General features: G+C 43.7%; 1 protein-coding gene and 1 long non-coding RNA gene across 4 annotated transcripts in view; one reads left to right on the top strand and one right to left on the bottom strand.

Moving 5' to 3' along the window:
* tbc1d22a (TBC1 domain family, member 22a) overlaps window positions 1-22562 on the top strand; it is a 168997-nt gene that overhangs the window by 23393 nt on the left and 123042 nt on the right. The gene's annotated exons all lie outside the window — the stretch shown is intronic.
* LOC146650147 (uncharacterized) lies at window positions 20389-21686 on the bottom strand. The gene is made up of 2 exons (XR_014908194.1): window positions 21255-21686; window positions 20389-20719 (listed from the first exon to the last, which is right to left on the bottom strand). It is a non-coding gene; the product is annotated as an uncharacterized LOC146650147 (long non-coding RNA).

Raw genomic sequence — 22562 nt, 5'->3', positions numbered from 1 at the left:
AGTTTTCATGGTGGCATTATTATTACTCTTATTACTGTTGTTATTATTGCTTGATTGGCCTTTATGTAGACTTATGTTGGCTTAATATACTGTCCGAAGTGCTTGGAATAAACATTTTATTGTTGTGATAAAAGCTAAACTGTTTCACCATCTTTACGGCTTTTATTCATTTGTCAGCGTGCGAGGGGGCAGTCTGGACACTTAGCTTTGCAATTGCGATAACTTGAGAACAAGGTGACGTGAGATTTTGAAATTGTTGCCATAGGCGTATCTACTAAAAATCTCGGACCAGTACGAATTGCAGTGATCTCGACCTCAAGGTCAAGGTCAAAGGTCAGCTTTTCTGAAAATTCAATTCAGTTCAATTTTATTTATATAGCGCCAAATCACAACGACAGTCACCTCAAGGCGCTTTATATTGTACAGTAGATCGTACAATAATATGTACAGAGAAAAACCCAACAATCATATGACCCCCTATGAGGATTTTCAAATTCATACCATAGCTGCACCTAATAGAAGGCTGAGTAGTACTGGCAGCTACGGCTACAGCTGTTTGTGAAAGGTGCCTGTTAGCCCACAATAGCACGTTACCTCCGCCTTAGCTGCTTTGCTGTGGGTGCACGTAGAGGAGCCGGCTGAGCATCTCTGGCAGTGGCGAACTGAGAACTGATGACTCGCCGGAACAAGTCTCTTTGAGCCACGTGGGCCACAGGAACTTTAAGTTCTTCATTCATTACCACGGCTCCACAGTTCATCAAACTTTTTGCTCACAGAGCTCTAATAGCTGTTGATTGGTGATTAGTAACAGTTCATGAAACATCCAGCTGTTTATGATGCGGGTAAACATCTTGACAAATGCACCGCTATATGGCACGTTGTGTTGTTGAACATTTGTGCGTGTGTGATGTGTTTAGAGACTGTATTTAATATTGTAAACTCTCTCTAAGTCACTCTCTAGGAGAGACTATAAGCCACAATTTTACAGACTTTATGCATATCTTTCTCTTTTAATACATTTTAAGACCAAGAGCTGGCATCTGACATCAAGCAGTTATTGCTGGATAGCAGAAATACTGCTGTTGCTATGGCAATGGTCTTTTCTCCTCTTTTTCTTTTTTGGCAGTTTATCCTTTCACTTCCACCTTTTCATCATTTCTTTTTCTTTCTTTGAGTCTTTTTTCTCCCCTTATTTTTGTTTGCTCAGTATTTGGTATATACTGATATGTGGTCACTTAACACACGTACTCCCACACGTGCCGGAGATCTGTGGGTCAGCAACACTGTAAATAACTTACAGAAACACATACAACACACACAAACCGATATCTAACATTAAGAAAGAGGAACAAACCAAACCAAACGGCTGCTCAGGAACACACTTGCTTCCATTACCTCGCTGCCTGTCGGTGTGTCTCTACCCTCTGTTGGGGGTGCTGCAGCTCTTTGTTACTCTTGCAGCATTTCAGCGCCCGACTACCATCAGCCTCATTGCAGCAGCGGTGGTTTGGAGGCCTGCTACTTTCTGCCACGCTTTGCTCGCTACACACTTTGTAGTGCTACAATCTGCAATCCCGTTACACAGCAGTCACCATATGATAGGCTTACCATCAGGACCGTCTGCAAAGTTAATAGACGCTATCAAAGTGTGAATTGGCGATGTAATTCAATTCAGCTCGGTCTTAAAGCTTTGCCTAAAAGCACTGATCATGTGTGACGATTCCAGAGGTGTGTGTCACGAGCTCGGCAATTATAAAAAAAAGAGATGATGTAGCTTCAGACTGGCCATCCTGCAAAGAGAGGGGACTCCATGTTCATTCTGATGAGACGCCAATAAAATCTATTTAAAGGAGCAACATTTTCCTTTTATTTAAAAGCTGGGAGAGATATTGTGAGAAATACTACATTTTTAAGACTCTGTGTTTTCTTATTTCCCCTTTTTGCTTTAAAATTGTATGCTGTGTCAGTCAGTGAATGAACATTTGTTTGTGCACGCTGCCTCCTAGCATGTCCCCAGGCGTAACACCTGACTTGATAAGGTTGATCCTAGTTGTGTAGTAATTTTATTCATGATTAATAACACAGCGTTCCTTAGCAGGCTTTCTTTTACTTCCTTAAGGCTAAATCGAGATAAAAAAAAATTTCCCATTAAGTGTCAGGTTTAATTTCAAAAACCATATACAGTGAATAAAAACCAGCAAGTTATAAGGCAGATTGATAACCTTTTACTATTGCAGAAACTTTCAGTATATTTTTAATTAACCATTTATTCTGCAGTAAAGGAAAAAGTGGATTTCTGGATTCAGAATCGATGCGTATTGTGTTCGACAGCCCCGGTGGTGGTGGCTGACATTAAACATGGACACAATCTTAAATAATGAGGTCAGCAAATGCAAGTAATCCCTGTGAGTCAAAAGCTCAGGCTGTTTCCCGCTGTTTGTTCTGCTCTTGGCTCTATAATCTGTCATATATGCTTGATATGAATATCCTTAGAATGGTCAACTCATATAGGAAGTGACATATGCTGTGCAGACCTGTTTCAGATTGAGGATAAACTGAGCAGCCTGACCAAAGGTGAATTATTCTGAACTGCAAATCAGCCTGAGCTTCTCGAGAATTCGAGAATAAAAATGTGGAGCTGGACATAAGCATAATAGGTCCCCTTTTACAGGATCAGTTTCACCTCAGACCTTTGCTCTAGGCCAAAAGAAAACTCCCTCTGCAGTGATCAGCGTGTGTTTCAGATTTTGTTTTGAAGCACTTTAATGAGGAGTATTCACTGTTAACTATTGCAGTTTGGTAGTTTATATATAATCTAAAATATATAAATATTTGTGGACAGCAGCTCTTTCAGTCAACAGAAATGTTGCCTGCAACACTAACTTACCTGCAATTTAATATGACTGCAGAAAAGGTGTCACCAGGCCAGATATTTTTGAAAGTGTTTCACCCAAACCAGTTAAAGGCGAGGCAAACCTCGGGGAATTAACTATACAAATTCTCTGTGTTCATGCAAAAGAACACACACACACACACACACACACACACACACACACACACACACACACACACACACACACACACACACACACACACACACACACCTGTATGCTCATCTGTGTTCCGTGTCCTCTCCCAGCCATCTGGGCCATCCATCAGGTCTCCTGAGCAGGTATAATCCAGGGAGGGAGTATCTTTTTACAAGAGTCCCATTAGTTTACGAGCCGTCTGCTCCCTGGCGCTATCGCTTTGTCCTTTAGATGAGTTAGACCATTCAGGACTCTCTCACAGCATTCAAGGTTTATAGGAGGAGAGCTTAACTTTTTAATATACTCTGTGATAAAGGTGTCTGTCCTGATTGTATTGTTTTTCTGACCTCAGTGACTAAATATCTTCAGATGACTTGAATAATAAGCTCGAGAAGATATTGCATTCGCTGACTTTATCACTGAGGTATTTCCCAAAACAGGTACTTTGGGAAACACCGTTGTAAAATGTGCTTTATAAGCTTTACGTTTAATACTACACACATGAAGGAAAGATTTAAGAAATAAATTGTACTGGTTCTTATTGCGTGTAGATCTCACCACTATAGGTCAGTAGATTTTAGATTCAGTCAACAGAGTTGTGTTTTCTTACACCTCCCAGTTCAAGTGTATATCCCTAGCTACAGTGGCCACTGTAGGATAAACAGTGGTTGCCAACGTTCATCTGTAGTGAGTGTGGGTGGTCACCTCAACTGCCATGCATCATTTACTCTGTTTACTTTGGAAGAGGCTGTAAAAATTTTGTTAAATGAATCGATACGGAATCGATTAGTCAGTGATGCTCACTTCTGTCCAATGACAACAATACTAAGGTGAGGTGTAAAGGATATCCTGAACTTTTCTGCTCTGCTGTTAGCTGTCATTAGCTGCTGTTAGCTTTCATTAGCTACTGTTAGCTGTCATTAGCTGCTGTTAGGCAATGTTAGTGAAACTTTCTAACACTGTTGCACTCGGACGCTGCCATCACTGCCATGTGATTTCTTTTTCTTTTTTAGTAGGAAACTGGAGTCTGACATTAGCTGGCATAAAATTAGCTTATAACTGTTGTTGTTTTTTAGCTGGCTAGTTGTCAATGATTTGCACGTCTAATCTGCTGACAATAAGTAATTGTGACAGTATCAAGAAAAAAAAAACACGTTTTCACATTCACATCACTAGTTCAGGAAGTGGTGAGTAAGAGGTGAGGGGGAAGAGGATGACGTTTTATCCAGATGCCAGTGGCGTGGTGTCTTTTCTTCATGTTTTCACTTCATTCGTGAACGGGACCCTTTCTCAGGTGATAAAACATCATGTTTTGAATGTGAAGATGCAGCGTATGAGTGAAAATTTGCCTCTACTACACACGAACACCTACGGATTCTCTCCTCTGCCTTTGGTGTGGTACATATGTGGCTTGTCTCTAGTCACATAGATAATTAAGCAGAATGGTGATGATGTCCATCTTGGCCAGTGTATTCAAAATGGTGGTGCAACAATGTGGCTTCAGCAGATTGATGCCCGCTCCTGCATACATCAGTTAACATTATTTTTGCTTATTTAATAACTTCAGAAATGGCATACTGTGCCTTTAAGATGTAGCTGATGCTCAAAGTTTCATCAAATTGGTGTTTGTAGGTTGACTTTATCTTAAGCTGATGTATGTGGAAAGCTAAGTGTTCGCAGGATTGAGTTTGGATTTGCTGAAGAAGCTTCTGGAAGCTTCTGTTGCAGAACACAACTCTTTGGCCAGGTGTGTTTAGGTGTGTGTGTGTGTGTGTGTGTGTGTGTGTGTGTGGTATTCACGTGCGTGAATATGTGTGTTGTGTTTTGCCCCAGTGGTCGCGCTCCGATTGAATGATGCCTGAATAGTGCATGGCTTCGGCCCGCCAACCGTCTTCCCTCCTGCTCCCATCAGCTCCCTGCTCATCCAACACTGACTGACAGCACTTCTTCCCTCTCCCGCTGTCTTCTATTCTTCTTCCTGGCCTTCACAGAACTGTGCACACAGGCAGGTAGACTGACTGACAGGCAGGTAGACAGGCAGACATGGAAGGGGTGCAGGTACACACTCTGACATGCACATTTACAATCACACATGTGTGCACACTTCCTTATAGGAGCTCCATTTGATTTTTTTTTCATTACTTGGTTGTTTATAGTGAGTCCTCCCTTGCTGAAAGGAGCTTCTTAGCTCTGTTGTTTCACTCTTTCAGTCCTTTGTCATGCTTGGATGATTGTATTGGTGGCACTTGACTATATACTTTGTGCACACTCAAGATCCCAATAGGTGATAACCCAACAAATAACCCGCTCTTTGTGGAAAATGCAACAAAAATTCCGCTTTGAGATTATTTTTGTTTTGAACGAAGCAAGACTCGGAAGCCCAGAAACGTACGTGAAGCTGACAGATCCAGGATTTCTTGCAGCATCTAAATGAGCAAATGGAGGTAACATATGCTGTTAAATCATTTGGATGCACAACCTGTAACATGTGGCAATGCTGGTGGAAAAAACTATGAGTCTATGAAAAACTTGCAATTATGTAGCAGTTTCACTTAAAAACTTAATTTAAAACAATACAAATCATCCAAGAAAATTGCCGTCCAACCGCCTAGCCCTGAACAAAACCTGTGTTTAGGTTGTCAGTCCAGACAAAAACGAGGGACCAGAGCATCTTCTCACATGTGCTGTTTCTTACATTAGGCTTTCTGAACACAATAAAGTGTGTTCCTCAGGATTTGTTTTCTTATTTAACATCTTGGATTACGCAGCCATTTTCATTAGAAGCTGAAATCCTTTTTAAAGTGAGGTAAATTGTGTTTAATTAGCATTCAAAAACCTAAGGGTTCAGTGAGCATTACTAGTGTGCTTACATCCAAAAATTCATCTAATATTGAAAATCTCACCGTGTTTGTTAATGAATGCTGCTCGTCTCCTAATTGTTTAAGGTCTAAGAAGCTACAAAAAAAAGAAGAGAAACTTATCTGTTGAGCAAGGCTCAACAAGTCCTGCAAATTAAGAGACAAACTGGAATGGCACACTTGCAGAGCACGCTCTTTGCCAATGCACTGCGCACTCTCACAGTTTTTAAGAAACTGATCTGGATCAGCATCATAATCTAATGGGTTCTTTCTATGCCTGTGCTCTGCCTGTCTGCCAAGTTGCATTAAATTGGTAGTGTTTTGCACAGTCCTGCTGATAAACAGAGACAAGCAGCACCTCTGATGGGGCTCTACTCGGCCTTTTGCCTTAGTGGAGGAAATGTATCATTTGTTAAAGCCCTTTGTGGTTTATGATCTCATGTTCCTATTTGCAGGCTGATATGGTTTGTCTGCGCCTTCTAAAATTGCTGTAAATCAGTGTTAAAAAATAAATCACATTGATGTGATTGGGCATTGTTCAAAAAAAGAGCATGGTTTTAGTTAAAATAAAACAAAGACTGGGTGATATGTTGTTAAATCTGTTAATTTTATATATTTAGAAACAGATAAGTACTGTTTGCTTTTTGAGCCAAAGTATCTCAATCTGTGGACTATCTGTATATCCTTTTTGGAATTAGTATGTGACATAATTAAAAGATGTTGAGGTACCAGTAGTAAATATAACCAGATTCAGACCTTTTCAGAGTTCAGAAACCCAGAGGAAGGAGAAACACAATGAAACACGCAGCCACAACACTGCTAGAAGAACAAACCAGAACTGGGTTTCAAGTTTACAGGTGTATGAGAGTCAGATTATAAATTGTTATAACCAACAAATGACCAAAAACACTCAAACAGATTGTTTGCATAATTCCAAAAAGAAGAAATACAAGTTGTCAGTGACATTGTGACACTGAGAGCAGGTGGATATGTGTGGACCCCGCCCACAGCCGTATGTCAGAGTACAGACTTTTCTCACACACGTCATGGATATAAGGTTCAGTTTCATGTGCATAGGGCTGTCAGCTCTTCATCTAGAAGGTCTTCAGAAACTTCAGGAAACTATAACTAAAAGTAAAGTACACTAGATTTATGGAGAAAACAATGTTGCTTCACCTGCCTCAGCTGATGCAGCCAGTGGACTCAAACAGGAAGGTCATAAGGTCACAAAATAAATGTTAGATTTAAAAATACTGAATTTTTTTTCTAATAGAATTATTTATTTTTCTCATCTTTACCTGGTAGTTACTTCCTCAGTTTACTGTTTTTAGAATCGCTGTGGCCAGTGGCTTTGTCACTTGTTCAAAAACACTTGTTCATGAGGAAAATACTTGATTGAGGCTGTGTTCTAATGCAGGTTTCTTAATAATCTAGAAGTAGGATTAACTTGTCTTTACAGTGCTGCAAACCCTGGAATTTATTGAGAAAGGCCTCTGTCTTTAACAATGTCTGAACTAGCTAAATGTTAAGGAAGTGATCCTGTGACCCACATGTATGTGCCAGAGAGAATCTGGGTCAGAGAGGTGACAAAGACACATTCTCTCCTGCTTTAATAAGCACAGTTGAGGTGGCCTTTATCAAGGCAGCCAGCCCCGTCTGCTCAGTGAAGCTGCTGTCTGCGACGGTACATGAGTGAATGCACTGGAAAACTCCGCCTTGCGCTCATTTGACGTGACCTTTACGTCCCCTTGATACTGCTCTCAGAGTTTGGTTGTGTAACACTTTGGGTTATCTTGGCTGGTTAAATAAGTTTTAATGAAATATAAACACGATAAAACATATTGCGCCCTTTGAATGTTTCAAGAGTCACTGAGCATTTGCTCCCTCCGAGCGCCCCCCCCATCAGAGGAGCTGTTGTGGGTGTTCAACATAAGGTACATGGTGTTCTAATCACCCCCTGTGGTCCCGGCTTAACTCCAGCCAAGACAAAGTGAACTCCTGTAAGTTCATGCATAATGGAATACAGTAGCCACAGAGAAGAGACTCGCAGCACTTGCCCTTGAGTTGTTACAGGTGTTTGGTTTTTTTTAGTTTTTTTTAATGGTGGTAAGAAATAAGGCTTCCTCCAAGGTTGGGTCTGTCCCTCCAGAACAATCCGTTGAGATCTGTGTCCAACATGAAAAACACCCACGATACTGATCATGTTAAGTCCAAAGAACCTTATAACATAATGAGATGTTTTATTGGTCTCCACAGGGTCCCCTCTTTCACTTCTCTATATGTGCTTTGAAATAACTGCCTGTGGGGTGAATTGACTTTAAATAGAGGTTTTGCTTTAATTTTGTCTGTCTCCAGAGACCTCTTTAAAAGAAATGTCCTTATAGTTTTTTTTTCTCTTCTAGATATTATGATGTATAGCGAGGAATGACAAATTTGTCAGCTAAAAGTGTCTTGTTTGCATTGCTAACTTTGTTCGGTGAAAGTGACGCCGACAGCTAGTCCCTCGTCACCTCCGGGACAGTTGCAGAAACTTCTCCGCCCTTCATTTTGACAAGTGCCCGCTGAGCAAAAACAACAGATTAATTTTCGAAATGTCACAAAATGCCTTTAATTTATTCCAGTGGAGTTTGGGTTCGGCTGTCTCATTCATAATGCACAAGAGATGCCCTAGAGAGTTATATGTTTTTTGAGAGATGAGCTAGCCTCGCACTAATGAAACGACATCTGCAATTTAGCCTGTATGTCAGCTATGCTCATTTTGCCCTCTCTATCTCTGCCCACTGTGGGAAATTGAGTTTTATTCCTTAGCAATGAATTCTTGGGAATTGCAGTATGGTTGTGTAGTATTCATTTAGGAAATGGCAATTTTTTTTCTTCTTCTTCAAAAAATCAGTATTTAAAGACTCTTTTGGAAGAATAGTGCGTCACCTTGGAGTAGATTTTACAGATGGATTATAGATTTATATATTTCCTCATGCAGTTCTCAGCTCAAGGAAGCCTTTTAAGCCAGGAGTAGTTAGAATGTGTGATACTGGAAGGTTGGTCCATTGTATTTTCATGTACAGAACCAGTGTGTGCATACGTCCTCCTTACAGTCAAGCTGTGGGTCTAGAACCATCAGCGCTCACGTTGGGGTAACTAATTTTGATTCTGTAGTCGTCCGGCTCTCTGCTGGGGAATGTTTGGAAGACGGTGAATTGCAGGAATAGAGGTCGTTTTCTCTATAGGTTGTAGGGCACCTTTCCTTGTTCTGCTAGCTGCATGGTGTAAGTAAATATTTGCACCTTGCCCTTCGGACGCACCGCTGCGTATCTACATACACAAGCAATGCAGAATATTTGCCCACAAAGGACAGAGGCGTTTTGAAAATCACTGCAAAATCAGGATGTAAAGACCATTAGCCAACTTCTGCCCCATGCCCCTTCACTCCCCTCCTCTGTGCAGCCTACGGAGAGATTAATGCTAGGTAGGTGAGCTATAACATAGTTTAATTAAGCCCGAATCACCAAGATTCATGGACCTATTTCTTTGTCTGACAGTGCAAATGAAGGTTCAAAGGGTGCAAGGCAAGAGGAGAGACACCTTTTGACAGGCTGTTAGGAGCATAATGAATGTGGAGGTACACATAGGATAACTATTTATTCCTTAAGGACTGTTGCAGATGATTTCTGCATAACCTCAGTGCAGGTATTCTACTCTACATATCTGAAAGGTAGATGTCGTGGCAAGCAGCCTCGTGCTAGATTCAGATATATGATCAGCCACCAGTGGTAAAGATGTAAAAGTTCATCCTATAATGGGGAGGCGTTAAAATAATAGAAGAATAATATGCCCCGGACCCTCTGACGTGTAGTCGTGGTAATCAATATGCGGAGTACTTCTCGAGCCTGCAAAACAGGATGTTCCCCGAGGACAAGCACAGGAGCGGTGCGATTCGAGTGCAAACAGAGCGGCCGCTGTGCAGATCGATCTCAGCTTCTGTGGCATCAGGATAGCGTTATGCATTGGAAGTAACATGAAGTATCGCATTATGAGTTATTCCCCAAACAGAGTGCGAACTGTGGAGGAAAAAAATACTTTTGAATAGGACAGAAGATTGTTTCCTGGCACAGTGTCAGGCACAAGATGAATGGCTTGGAAATAGAAATGCCTCAAATTGATGTTTTTACTAAAGATATAGATATTTTTTCATTTCCATCCGTTCTTTTTACTTTTGAAAACCCATAATTTTTGGGGTTGTATCTCCAAATATTTGTATCATGCTGCGTTTTTAAAGATTCCAGCAGTTGCATTGTATTTTTTTCTCTCTTTTCTAAATGCATTTATTTATCTTTTGTAATGTCTGGTCCAGTTTGTGTCATGATTGCATAAACTCCCCCCAAAAAGTTTTAAGATGAGTTGAAAGGCACATGAAACACGAATGCAATAAAACCCACACAAACAAAACCATAAATACAAAGTAATATGTTTTTAACACTTCCTGCTGTTCTTTTTAGATTTGTTGTTTGCGTTTTTCAGAATGTAGTTCTGAAACCAGTCCTGCAGCTGAAATTACATATTAATGTACTCTTTAGTTCTCTGAAATAATATACAGGATTCTTATGTATCAAACTACCGTATTTCCCGGACTACAGAGCGCACCTGAATATTAGCCGCACAAGCTAAAATCAGGGGAAAATCCTGTTTTGTACATACATTAGCCGCACCTGACCAAAAGCCGCAGGTGTTTCAATGTTGACTTATCATATGTAAGAGAATATGCACAAAGCGAATTGTCAGGAAAGAGATGGCTGTTTGGAGACATCACTTTTATTAATATTTTGAAAAACAAGTTATGGGTACATATTTGCATAACTTTTTAGGTATATGTACAAGTAGCGGTAATTACAAGTACAAAACATGTACTGTGCTTCATAAATGAGTAACAAATGTAGTACATAACAGTAACCTACAGCACACCAGAAAAATAGATTCGGACTACCTTTTAGGCTCAGGTGCAGTGACACGGCTTTAACAAGAAGAAAAGTCAGTCATTCACCACCATCTTTCTCTTCTTCCTGCGCACTAAAACCACCAAAGTCCTCTTCTCCAGTGTCGGAAACGAACAGGCTCAGGATGGCTTCGTCATCCACTCTCCGCTTCTCTCCTTCGTTGTCACTTTCAAAACCAAAGAAATCCTCGTTGTCAGTGTCAGAGTCGAACACCCTCAGAAGGGCCGTGGCGGTGTCCTCCTCTCCATCATGCAGCAGTCCAGCCCTTCGAAATCCGTTGGTGATCGTGGATGTTTTCACACTTTTCCACGCTGTCAGAATCCAATGGTGGAGTTGGGCATAACTTGCTTTTCGCAAGTTTATCGCCGCTCATCATCCACGCCTCCAGCTGAACGCGTAGTGCTACTTTGAAGTTCGTTTTTCGTGCTACTTCGTACGGCACTACGTTGCCTGGCGGATGGACATGTGACCAACATACCACTCTTGAACCCCGATCCTTCCGCCAGGCAACGTAGTGCCGTACAACAGCGGAACAAACAAAACAAATCCGCTCATGGACAATCCATAGAAAAGCCGCACCTGACTAAAAGCCGCAGGGTTCAAAGCTTGTGCAAAAAGTAGCGGCTTATAGCCCGACAATTACGGTACATTGTCATTAATAATCCACAATGCAGTTTAAACGGTAAACATGTCAATGTGATGTCCCCCTCTCTGCCTTTAATCAGGACAGTAGTTTTGCAGAATCAACCTTGTGCTTTGTTCACTATGACCTGAAACTAGCAGTTGAGCTCATAATATCATCAGTAAAGTGTTTGCTGGGATCACAGTGCAACAGAACTGATGACACAACTCACTGATTTTTAACCAGAGGTGGTGTTTCTTTAGAAAGAATTAATGCATTAGCTTGACTTTTCAAAGGATGCTATGCTCCTTTTTTATACTGTTAGAAGCTAAGTAGTGTGCCTGAATAGGTACATATTACTGCTATTCATGCAGAAGTATGTTGAATGATAGTACACATAGAATATGGGATTTTGAATGCAACAGCACTGATATCCACGATTTTTAAAAATCTGGTGAGTAAATAATATTTCTGTTGCAGTTGGGTTTGATTGGACAACTTTGGTGCTGCTGTGATTTAAATGTCCACACCATACAATTGTAGCAATAAAGGAAAAGCAGCCTCCCAAGTGTCGTCTTCAACTTGTTGTAGTGTTGTGGAGCAAAAAGGGAAGGAATCCATTCTTTTGCTTTGCGTTTTTTATGGTCTGTGTGATGTCTGAAGGAGTTTTTTTTTTAAAAACTACGACCTGCTGCTGCACACGCTGCCTTGGGGTAATCGACACCTTCCCACATCACGGTGCTCTGACTGTCTCTGAACCAGCAGACCCATGCTGTGCACTAGATCACTGTATTGAATTTCTATATAATTAAAGTCACTGGGGGTAAGGTAAGAGAGAAATTTTAAGTGGAAGATGCGCAGGAACTAAAGAGAATAAATAGCTGCTCCCATCAGCTGAACAAGCTCTAATGCGTTTCACTCAATTTAGCCAATGGACTTAGCCCATTGCTGTTTAGCTGATTGCTATTTCCTATTCTGCTATCTGTCACTGGCTCTGCGTTGCATTTGCCTTGAAGAACAGGCAAGGCAGAGTCATTTGGCAGCGCTAATCAATACTGTTCACTCTGTGCAAAGACCTTATCAATTTCCAGCCGGTTCCATGAATAGGAGCAGAGGAGGAACTTGGCTTATTTATTAGGTACATTTGTTTTTTCTTTTTTTGTTTGTTTTTTTTCCTCACAGAAAAAAGTATGTTAAGGTGGTGGCATTTCCTTTGCTCAAAAATCAATCCTCTGTCTTTCTTTCACTCGGAGAATGCAGGTAAAACAGTGGCAGTGCAATTACAAGTGAAGAGATTTCCATTCCTTTTTTATGTTTCCCTCAGTTTGGTGAATGCTAATGGGGGCTTGTAGATTTGCAGGGCACGGGCAGAGCGAGGCCCATCTGTGAATAATGGATGAGTTAATGTTAGCGAGAACTCATCTTGGAACCCACTCCCCAGAAGAAATACATATAATTTTTTATCTTTGGTTTCCTGGACTGCGTGATTCTGATTGGCAGGGTCATCCAGTCATCTCACGTACCTCTCGTGTAGAGCTTCATATCAACGAAGACCAATGCAGTATACCACAGTACGGATTTCTAGCACGTCCAACTGTGTGGTGTCATGTATATTTACTAATATTTCTTTTAGTCGATATCAGTGTTTCCTTCAAGCTTAAAGGTTTCTTTTTACTTTAGAGGGTTTGAAAAGGATTAAGCTTGGTTTAAATGCTATTTATTTTCTGTCAGAAGTTTAACATTGTAGAGCTATATTTTAAACGAATAACATTTTTATATATATTAAAGTAAAATCTTAAATCTGACTAGGCAAAAGGTTGAAGAGCTACAGAAGAACACAGGTGAACTGGAAAACTAAATTCTTTGGTCAGTTCCAAAGAAACGAAGTAGCTGTAATAACTACTTCTATACTGTTTTTATTTCTTTTTTGTATAGAAACAAACTGTTTCCAGTTGTTAAGAAATGTCCCCATAAATAGAAAAAAGGAACACTGAAATGATTTTGTATATATCCTCAGTACAAATTTAAAAAATCCAATTCACTTTTATTTATATAGCGCCGTATCACCACAATTGTTGCCTTAAGGTGCTTTATATTGTAAGGTAAAAACCCTGCGATAATACAAAGGAAAAAAACGAAGAAGAACTTAAACAAAACTGACACTCGGTTGCAGTCTGCTTATGCTCCAGGAGGAACAAAGGGGACATGAAGTGCAGTCTCAATGAAGTGGGCAGTGAGGCTCATATATGGATCAGATGTGTGACTTGTTCATGAGCAGCAATCCGAACACAGAAGTTCATCCCTCTGTTTACGCTCGGGATGTTTACGGCCTTGGAGTTGGTAACGATGCTCAGCTACTTTAATCAGCTGCTTAAATCGGACATTTTCAACTGTGGTTACCGGCGTTGTCTATTGTAATGGTGTTAGCTGCCTTTGTAGAAACATGCTTTTGCAACAGTGTGTGCTCTGCTCTGCTTGTTTGGCGGAGGTTAAATAGCCAGATTATCTCCACGCTCCCGATTTCCTTAACAACGTCCTCGTGTTTTGAGCCTGGGGTTGTGCCGTTGGGGTGTCACATGTTCGATATCACTGTTGCTTGAGTTTTCGCTCAACATGCTGGTTTGTAGCTTCTCAAACATTAGCGCTGCTGCTGCTCGGACTCGACTCCAACCACAATTTTTTCCGCGCTGCACTCTTCTCATTGTCATTGTCATTCTGTCAACTTTATATTGACCATGTCTCATATTATAGAAACATTTTTGGTTGATAATGCTTTTTATTATCAACCAAAAATGTTCTTTTTTTTATTATTTTTATTATTTTATTGCCCTGCTCTGGATGAGTTGGAAATCCGCATCATCTTGAATTTCCTCCTTAAGAGGAACCTGTTTTATGAGACGTTATGCCTTTGCTAAATGAATTGGGATGAAGCTATAATTTTGTGTTTTCAGTAGACACTGGGTCGTGAAAACGGCGTAAAATCACTAGTTAAAATTTTTAAAAAAGCAAACCCTAACAAAGCAAAACAAACAAGTAAATAAAGTTTGCCTTAAAATAAGGTTTCAAAAGCCTCCTTCCAACAGAGATTCTTGTACCGTGCGTGTGCCATCACTCGAACCTTTCATTAGCCCAGAAAAACAGGGAGATCTACCTAATCTTTGATGTGGTAGTGTATACATAAGCCTGTTACTACACAGCTGAAATAGTAGCATTGTGGAAGTATGTAACAACGACAGGAGAGGTCTCAGTGTCTCACTCCAACAACTTTATTAACTGACAGAACTTCACATATAGTCAGCGCCAAAATCTCCACCCCCACACTTCCTTTCAACTTGTGTGTGAGTGGAGCCACCTGGTGGTCCGCCACACATACCCCCCCTTGAACACACAGTCAGGTCTCCATTCAGTCCAGGACCCTGGGTCTAAGCAAACGACCCGCACGACTGAACCTGGGAGGGAGAGAACAGGCAGAGGAAGGTCCATCCTGTGAACGAGGCTGGTGAAGGCGAGCAGGAAAGGCAGGAGGAGGCTCAAACGTTGGTGGTCCGGGGGTAGTCCTGGGGGGAAAACCAGAGACTGTCAACCCCAGCGCAGGAGGTCGGCCACGGCGAGGGGCCTGGGCCGGCACTACATCACTGTCCGGAAGAACATGTGCTGGTTTAAGTCTGTCAACACACACAGTCTCCCTTCGACCCCCAAAATCCAAAACAAAATGTTTCTGGCCCGGTTCAATAACCCTGAACGGGCCGTCATACAGCGGCCGCAGCGGTGTCCTGTGGGCATCGTGCCTGACAAAAACAAACTTAGCAGTCTCTAAAGTCTTTGGAACAAAGGTGTCAGGCACGCAATGGTGCACCGGACCAGGAACCCGAAGCGAGTGCAAAAGCGGGGTGAGAGAGAGCACCGATGGATCGAAGCAGGGAGGAGGATTTTCAGGCAAGAATTCTCCAGGCACGCGGAGGGGCTGACCAAACACTAGCTCAGCTGGGGAAGCGCCGAGATCCTCCTTAACCGCAGAGCGCAGCCCAAGCAAAACCCACGGGAGGCGGTCAACCCAATTGCCATCCTTTAAGGAGGCGCGAAAGGCAGCCTTCAGCGACCGGTGGAACCGTTCACACATCCCATTAGCCTGCGGGTTGTATGCGGTTGTGCGGTGGACTTTAGCCCCCAGTCCATCAGCCATGGCCGACCAAAGCTCGGAAATGAACTGGGGGCCTCTGTCTGACGTAATGTCCGCGGGTGGGCCGAAACGCGAGACCCAGGTCGACAAAAACGCCTTGGCCACCACTGCTGCGGTAGTGGACGCCAGGGGGACCGCCTCCGGCCACCTGGTGGTCCGGTCAACAACAGTCAAAAGGTGCGTAAAACCTTGTGACTGCGGCAAGGGACCCACCAGATCGACATGCACATGATCGAAACATTTGCCGGGTATGAAGAACGGCTCCAGGGGCGCCTTGGTGTGTTTATGAACCTTCGCGCGCTGGCAGGGAATGCACGCCGACGCCCATTCCTTAACAGCTTTGCGAAGGCCTGGCCAAACGAATTTAGAGCTGACCAGTTTAACAGAGGCCCGGACCCCTGGATGAGAGAGAGCATGTACCGAGTCAAAAACTTGACGACGCCAGGAAGCGGGAACCACAGGGCGAGGGCGGCCGGTGGAAACGTCACAGACGAGGAGGGGACCACCGTCCTGCACGGGTCTGTCCTCCAGTATGAAGCCCGTCTGGGTGGATTTAAGCGCGAGGATGTCAGGGTCACCGCTCTGATCGGCAGCCATGGCGGAGTAGTCTATGCCGAGAAAGACGGGAGAAACCAGCGCACGGGACAAACAGTCAGCCACATGATTGGATTTACCAGCCACGTGCCGAATGTCCGTGGTAAACTCAGAAATGGCTGCCAACTGGCGCTGCTGGCGTGCACTCCATGGATCGGAAACCTTGGACATGGCAAACGTCAAGGGTTTGTGGTCCACGTATGCGGTAAAGTGACGACCCTCGAGAAAAAACCGGAAATGACGAGACGCCAGGTGGAGCGCCAGTAGCTCCCTGTCAAAAACGCTGTAATTGCGTTCGCTGTCACGTAGCGTACGGCTGAAAAAGGCGAGCGGTTGCCAGACACCCGAGATTCGCTGTTCCAGCACCGCACCCACCGCTATGTCCGACGCATCAGTGGTCAACGCAATCGGCGCTGAGGGGGATGGGTGGGCCAGAAGGGCAGCATTAGCTAACGCTGACTTAGCATCAGAAAACGCTTGGATGCTGTCCGGAAACCAGTCAACGGGGTCATTAGCTTTTTTACCCTTTAACGCCCCATAAAGGGGCTTCAGCAGATGTGCCGCTCTGGGGAGAAAACGGTTGTAAAAATTCACCATCCCCAAAAATTCCTGCAGTGCCTTAACAGTCGTAGGACGCGGAAATTCCGAAACAGCTCGGACTTTGTCAGGCAACGGAACCGCGCCCTCGGCGGAAACACGGTGCCCAAGGAAATCGAGAACGGGCAACCCAAACTGGCATTTAGACGGATTAATAATCAGTCCATGCTCCGCCAAACGCTGAAAAACCTGACGCAGATGGAACATGTGCTGCTCCTTCGAGCTGCTGGCCACCAGTATATCATCAAGATATACAAAAACAAAGGGCAGCCCGCGCAAGACCGAGTCCATCAACCGCTGGAAGGTTTGGGCGGCACCTTTCAGGCCAAACGGCATGCGCAGAAACTCGAAAAGGCCGAAAGGTGTAATTACGGCGGTTTTGGGGACATCCTCCGCGCGCACGGGAACCTGGTGATATCCCCGTACCAAATCGATCTTAGAAAAAACCGAGGTCCCCGCAAGATGGGCGGAAAAATCTTGGATGTGGGGAATGGGATAACGATCGTTCTCCGTGACATTATTAAGACGGCGGAAATCCCCACAAGGTCGCCACCGACCATCAGATTTAGGCACCATGTGTAACGGAGAAGCCCAGGCACTGTTCGAACGCTGCACGATGCCCAGACGCTCCATGGTGGCAAATTCTTCCCGAGCGACAGCCAGTTTGGCGGGGTCGAGGCGGCGCGCGCGCGCGCGCGAACACCGGGGGCCCTACTGTAGTTATGTAATGCTCTACCCCATGCTTCGTCACCGTGCTCGAGAAAGTGGGGACAGTGAGTGAGGGAAACTCAGAAAGCAAACACTGAAAAACGTCACCCGAATCTACTGAGTTAGCATGCACCACGGGCTGAGCACCCCGAGTCAAACAGGGTAATGAGGAAAAGGACACAGCATCAATTAAACGTCTGTTAGCCACATCAACCAGTAGTCCGTGAGCACAAAGAAAATCAGCGCCTATTATAGGCACAGAGCTAGCAGCAACAACAAAGTTCCACTGAAAGTCACGGTCGTGAAAGCAAACAGTCACCAACCTTTCACCGAAGGTTTTGATGGGAGAGCCATTAGCCGCTGTTAGCAATGGCCCGCAACCCTCAGCTAGCCTGTCCGAGCCAGCCGGGGGAAGAAGGCTCTTCTGTGAGCCGGAGTCCACCAGGAAACGCCTCCCCGAGCGTGAGTCCTCTAAGAAAAGCAGCCTTTCCTTGTTGCCAGCGGTCGCGGCTGCTACAGAGCGCTGACATGCCCGTTTCCCTGGGTCTGGAAACTGCAAGGCGGGAGGCAGCGCCGTGCCTTCGCTCCAAAACGCTGGTGATAAAAACAAAGCCCCTTTCCGCGGTGCCGCCGTGCAGCGATTCCGGCCACAGTGGACGAATCGGAGGGCCCGTGGAGCATCGGTGAGGGGGAGGGGGAAAACGCTGGTGGGTCCTGAATAACAGTCTGGACGCCGAAAGTCCTGGTAGCCAGGAGGATGCGATCCGCCTCTTCCGCAAGGGAGCGGTAATCCTTCGTGGCCAATAGCGGGGAGTTGGCAAGGCCAGCGCGCACTGGAGCCGGTAGCTGTCGAAGAAAGAGGTGGGTGAAGAGAAATCCTCCGTCCTCCGCGCCCAGCAAGGACAGCATGCTCTCCATGAGCTCGAGGGCGGTGCCGTCGCCCAGGCCCGCGATGGAAAGGAGTTTCTCGGCCCGCTCAGCATCAGAGAGGGAGTAACGCCGCAGCAGCAGCCCCTTGAGGGCGGCGTACTTGCCCTGGGCTGGGGGATCCCGGAGGAGAGTCATCACACGGCGGGTTGACAGCGGGTCAAGTGAGGCCACCACATGGTGGTATTTAGTGTCGTCGGCTGAAACTCCACGAAGAGCAAACTGAGCTTCTACGTGCATGAACCATGAAGGAGGATCGTGAAGCCAAAAATCCGGCAATTTAAGCGCCACAGCAAACGCAGCCATCGGCGGAGGTGAAGGTCCGGCGGCCGCCGATGCTTCCAGGCCAGAGCTGGCTTCGTCGTCGAGCCTTAGCATGTTCACTACAGGGGTCACCAATGTGGAAGTATGTAACAACGACAGGAGAGGTCTCAGTGTCTCACTCCAACAACTTTATTAACTGACAGAACTTCACATATAGTCAGCGCCAAAATCTCCACCCCCACACTTCCTTTCAACTTGTGTGTGAGTGGAGCCACCTGGTGGTCCGCCACAGCATCACAATTAACCAACATGTTTGCTGGTTTAGTTGGTGATTAGCTCTTTGGGGCAGGGAACTTTCATATTTGCCAGATTTATTTATTTATTTTTTTTAGACTGTCTTTCGTCTGATTATGATTCCTCTGCTAAGACCAACCTTTGGCCTTTTACTGCTTTTACTGCTTTAACATTAAATCAGTCAGGACCCTTTCAAATGATGCCATAGTTAGTTTAGGTTTACAGTCTAGTAACCAGTAAAATCACCTCACTGTTTGTTGTGAGCATCCTTTGCCTCCTGCATTTCTCCACAGTTTTAAAAGGAATTGGAGAACTCTTGGAGGATTCTGTGGACTTAGCCTGTCTCAGTCGTTTCTGTTTCTCACTGGTATTTCTGGCTCAATAACGTTGAGATCAGGGCTCTGTCAGCCTCTTACCATCTGCTGCAGGAATTCTTCCTGCTGCTGAAGACGGTTCTTTGTGACTCTCTCTTTGGGCTCGTCTTTGTGCTGCAAAACGAATCTGAGACCATCCAGACACCTTCTTTATGGTGCACAGATTCCAAAATATAAACTGTCTTAAAGCTTTTCACTGTATTGCATTGTTGTGAGGAAATTGAATACTTTACAAAGAATTCTACTGAAATATTAGATGAACGTTTTTGATATGACAACTACATCAGAGGACAAAAGGATGCCCAATATGGGTCAGAATTAGGTGACAAATGACACGTTTTCTAATGTAGTGGGTGGAGACCTTATGGCACGAGTAGGATTAAGTTTGTGCCTCGAACACAAAAGTGGCGCTCCAAACAATAGCTTTAGTTCTGTTTATGAACATGACCTCTTTTTGGTTCAGGGAAATTCAAAGTGACACTTTGCCCGCCAGAAGACAGTGGTTTCTAAATACCACACGACAAAGTGCTTTTTCTCGAGTCATAGCTGATTCCCACACTCACACATCCTCTCACACTGTGTCTGTGGTTGTGTCACAGAGGGAAAAAGAAGGTCCGGCCCGGCTAACACTTAGCACTAAGCCTTATTTTCTGTGAATTTTTTTGTCAGTTCAGTTAAACTATACAAGATAGAGCCATGATGCTTCACAGGCATATAGCTGAGATCAAAATAAAGGCCATGTTCAAAGATATGTTTAGTCTTATGTAACACTGGTGGTGCAATACTAGACCTGTTAGTGCTACTTCTTGCCTTCTTTGCATGTAGTGCGGGCAGTATAGTTACCTTTAACCACAGTACGCGGACAGAAGGGAAATATGGACCAGATCAGACAGGTTCTAGATTCGTAGGAGCCAAGGGTGTATGACAACAGAGGACTTGTACACAGTAGGTGTAGAAAACACAATTGCATTTATTAGCAATTATTAAAGTTGTGCACATTTAACAAAAGTAGAGCGCGCTTCTTGAAAACAAAATAAAATAAACCCCACAAATGGTCGACCTAAGGATATATTGTCTTTTGTGTCTTTTTTTTAAAAGTCAATTTCAGTCTTTCAATGTTCAGTAGTCACTCAGTGTGTTTGTAACCAGTCGGGTTACAATCTACCAGTTCATCCGGCTCTTTGGGCTGGGCTCGCCATCCAGTACTGGAAAAGGGATCCTCGATTCTTCTCAGGTCCTCAAAACCAATCCAATCCAAATAAGCAAAGGAAAAAACCTGACCTGGGGACCAGGCCAGAACACAGTAGTTCAACATTTAAGCTATCATGCCTGTAACTTATTACTACTGGTTGCTTGTAGTGCTTCTAAATTTCTATGTTGTACAACAAATTATTCTCATTTCAAAGGGAAAAAGTGCATAGGAAACACACATTTAAAACTATACAAAATAGCTCAGCAGTGCATTAAAAATACACATTGGCTTGAGACTTATCAAGTTTCAGCTAAGTACAGTGCAGGTGAAGGCACTTAATTTCACGTTGCTAATACTTAATTGTGCAGAACTATAATTAGCACCATGAGAAAAGTGAACATGTGCTAACATAACGTCGCACAAAACCATACATTATACATCAATACCACAGTAATGTGACATAAACCTTTAAAGAACATCTCGTATGCAGTGCAGCAGACTCAGTGCTAATTGCTTTAGCCTCAGAAAAGGCACTTTCATTGCAAAATGGCTAACAGAAGTTAGCATCGGAGCTAGCGGCAAGTAGCATGCTATGCTAGCGCACGTGTACTGCCTGGGACTTACCATGCAAAGCAACAAATGCTACACGGGGCTTCACAGTGCTCACGTTGGCTCACGGCCTCTGGAATACAGTATCACTCTTATTATTCTCGCCGAAAAAAGGACTTTCACTATCCAGCTAGCTTCTTCGCCGCACGGGTAAACTGATCTTTCACCGTCTGTGTCTCTGGCGTATCTTACTGGCACACGAAGGCACGCACAGGTGTCTCAGCAGCGCACAGACTGGGGGGAGGGTCAGACCGGCCAATGATTGGTCGCTCAGTGGATCTGACAAACACACTCTAAAGGACTAAGTCCTGCCCCCACACCATCTATATACCACATATACATATGTACATATTAAACTTATGTTTACATGCTTTTTATCAGTATTTATTATAATTAATTTTGTTTTTATCAATATTTATTCCCATCGTGAGAGTATGAATATTTATACTTTTAATCCAGTTTTTAACACTGGGTTACACTTACCATTCACGTACAGATGATCGAGTATGAGTTGGAACCAGTGCTGGTTGTAACACATTAAACGCAAGCACTGAGTACTTTTTTCCTGTAGTGAATAATCGAAGGCATTTAATTTACAATACCAGTAATCACTTATTTACCTACTTTTTTCAAATGACCAATCTGTCAGAGTGACAGTATTACCACAGTTCCTTCCTTGAGACATTATACATTGTTTGTCTCTGACTTCTTGGCATGCAGCTGTATACTAGTGGAATACACACCCATCCAGGGCCAGAGCTGTGTCTTTGTGCATGTTAATGCCAGCTAGCTTATGCTCTTTTATTATTTGTGGCAAGAGTGATAGAAAATGTGTGGCTAAGGAGCTCTGCTTTACATTTTGAAGAAACGCCTGCAAGCTAAGCACACTGATGGTGAGGCCCACTGAGGAAGAGAACCACAAAATTGCTTTTAGCATCGCTAAAGCTTGTCGCTGGTAATTTGATGGAGGAGATGCTACCAGTGTCAGCTCACTGTGTAATTAAGTGATTTTTATTTAGCGCCTTTTCTACTCTACTTGAGTACTCAAAGTGCTTTATATCATTCACACAAGCCCCTTTTCATACTTCTGAGTGTTTTCTATGTAGTCTAAGAAGGTTTGATAGAAAAGCATCTGGACTTCTTTAAGTTGCTTGAAGATGCTTCACTTCTCATCCGAGAAGCTTCTTCAGTTCTAAGGTGAAATGGTACAGAGTCCCAGATTTAAGCCCTATGGGAGTGTCCCCGAAGAGGGACAATGGACCCCCAAATGATCCTCTACCTAATCCCATGAGTCAAGGTGTGAAATGGTAAATGGCTTGTATT

The sequence above is a fragment of the Rhamphochromis longiceps genome, linkage group LG17, assembly GCF_057381845.1.
Source record: "Rhamphochromis longiceps isolate RC_006_pf linkage group LG17, R_longiceps_female_GT1.1, whole genome shotgun sequence".
Classification (NCBI taxonomy): domain Eukaryota; kingdom Metazoa; phylum Chordata; class Actinopteri; order Cichliformes; family Cichlidae; genus Rhamphochromis; species Rhamphochromis longiceps.
This window is presented reverse-complemented; position numbering and strand designations above follow the sequence as displayed.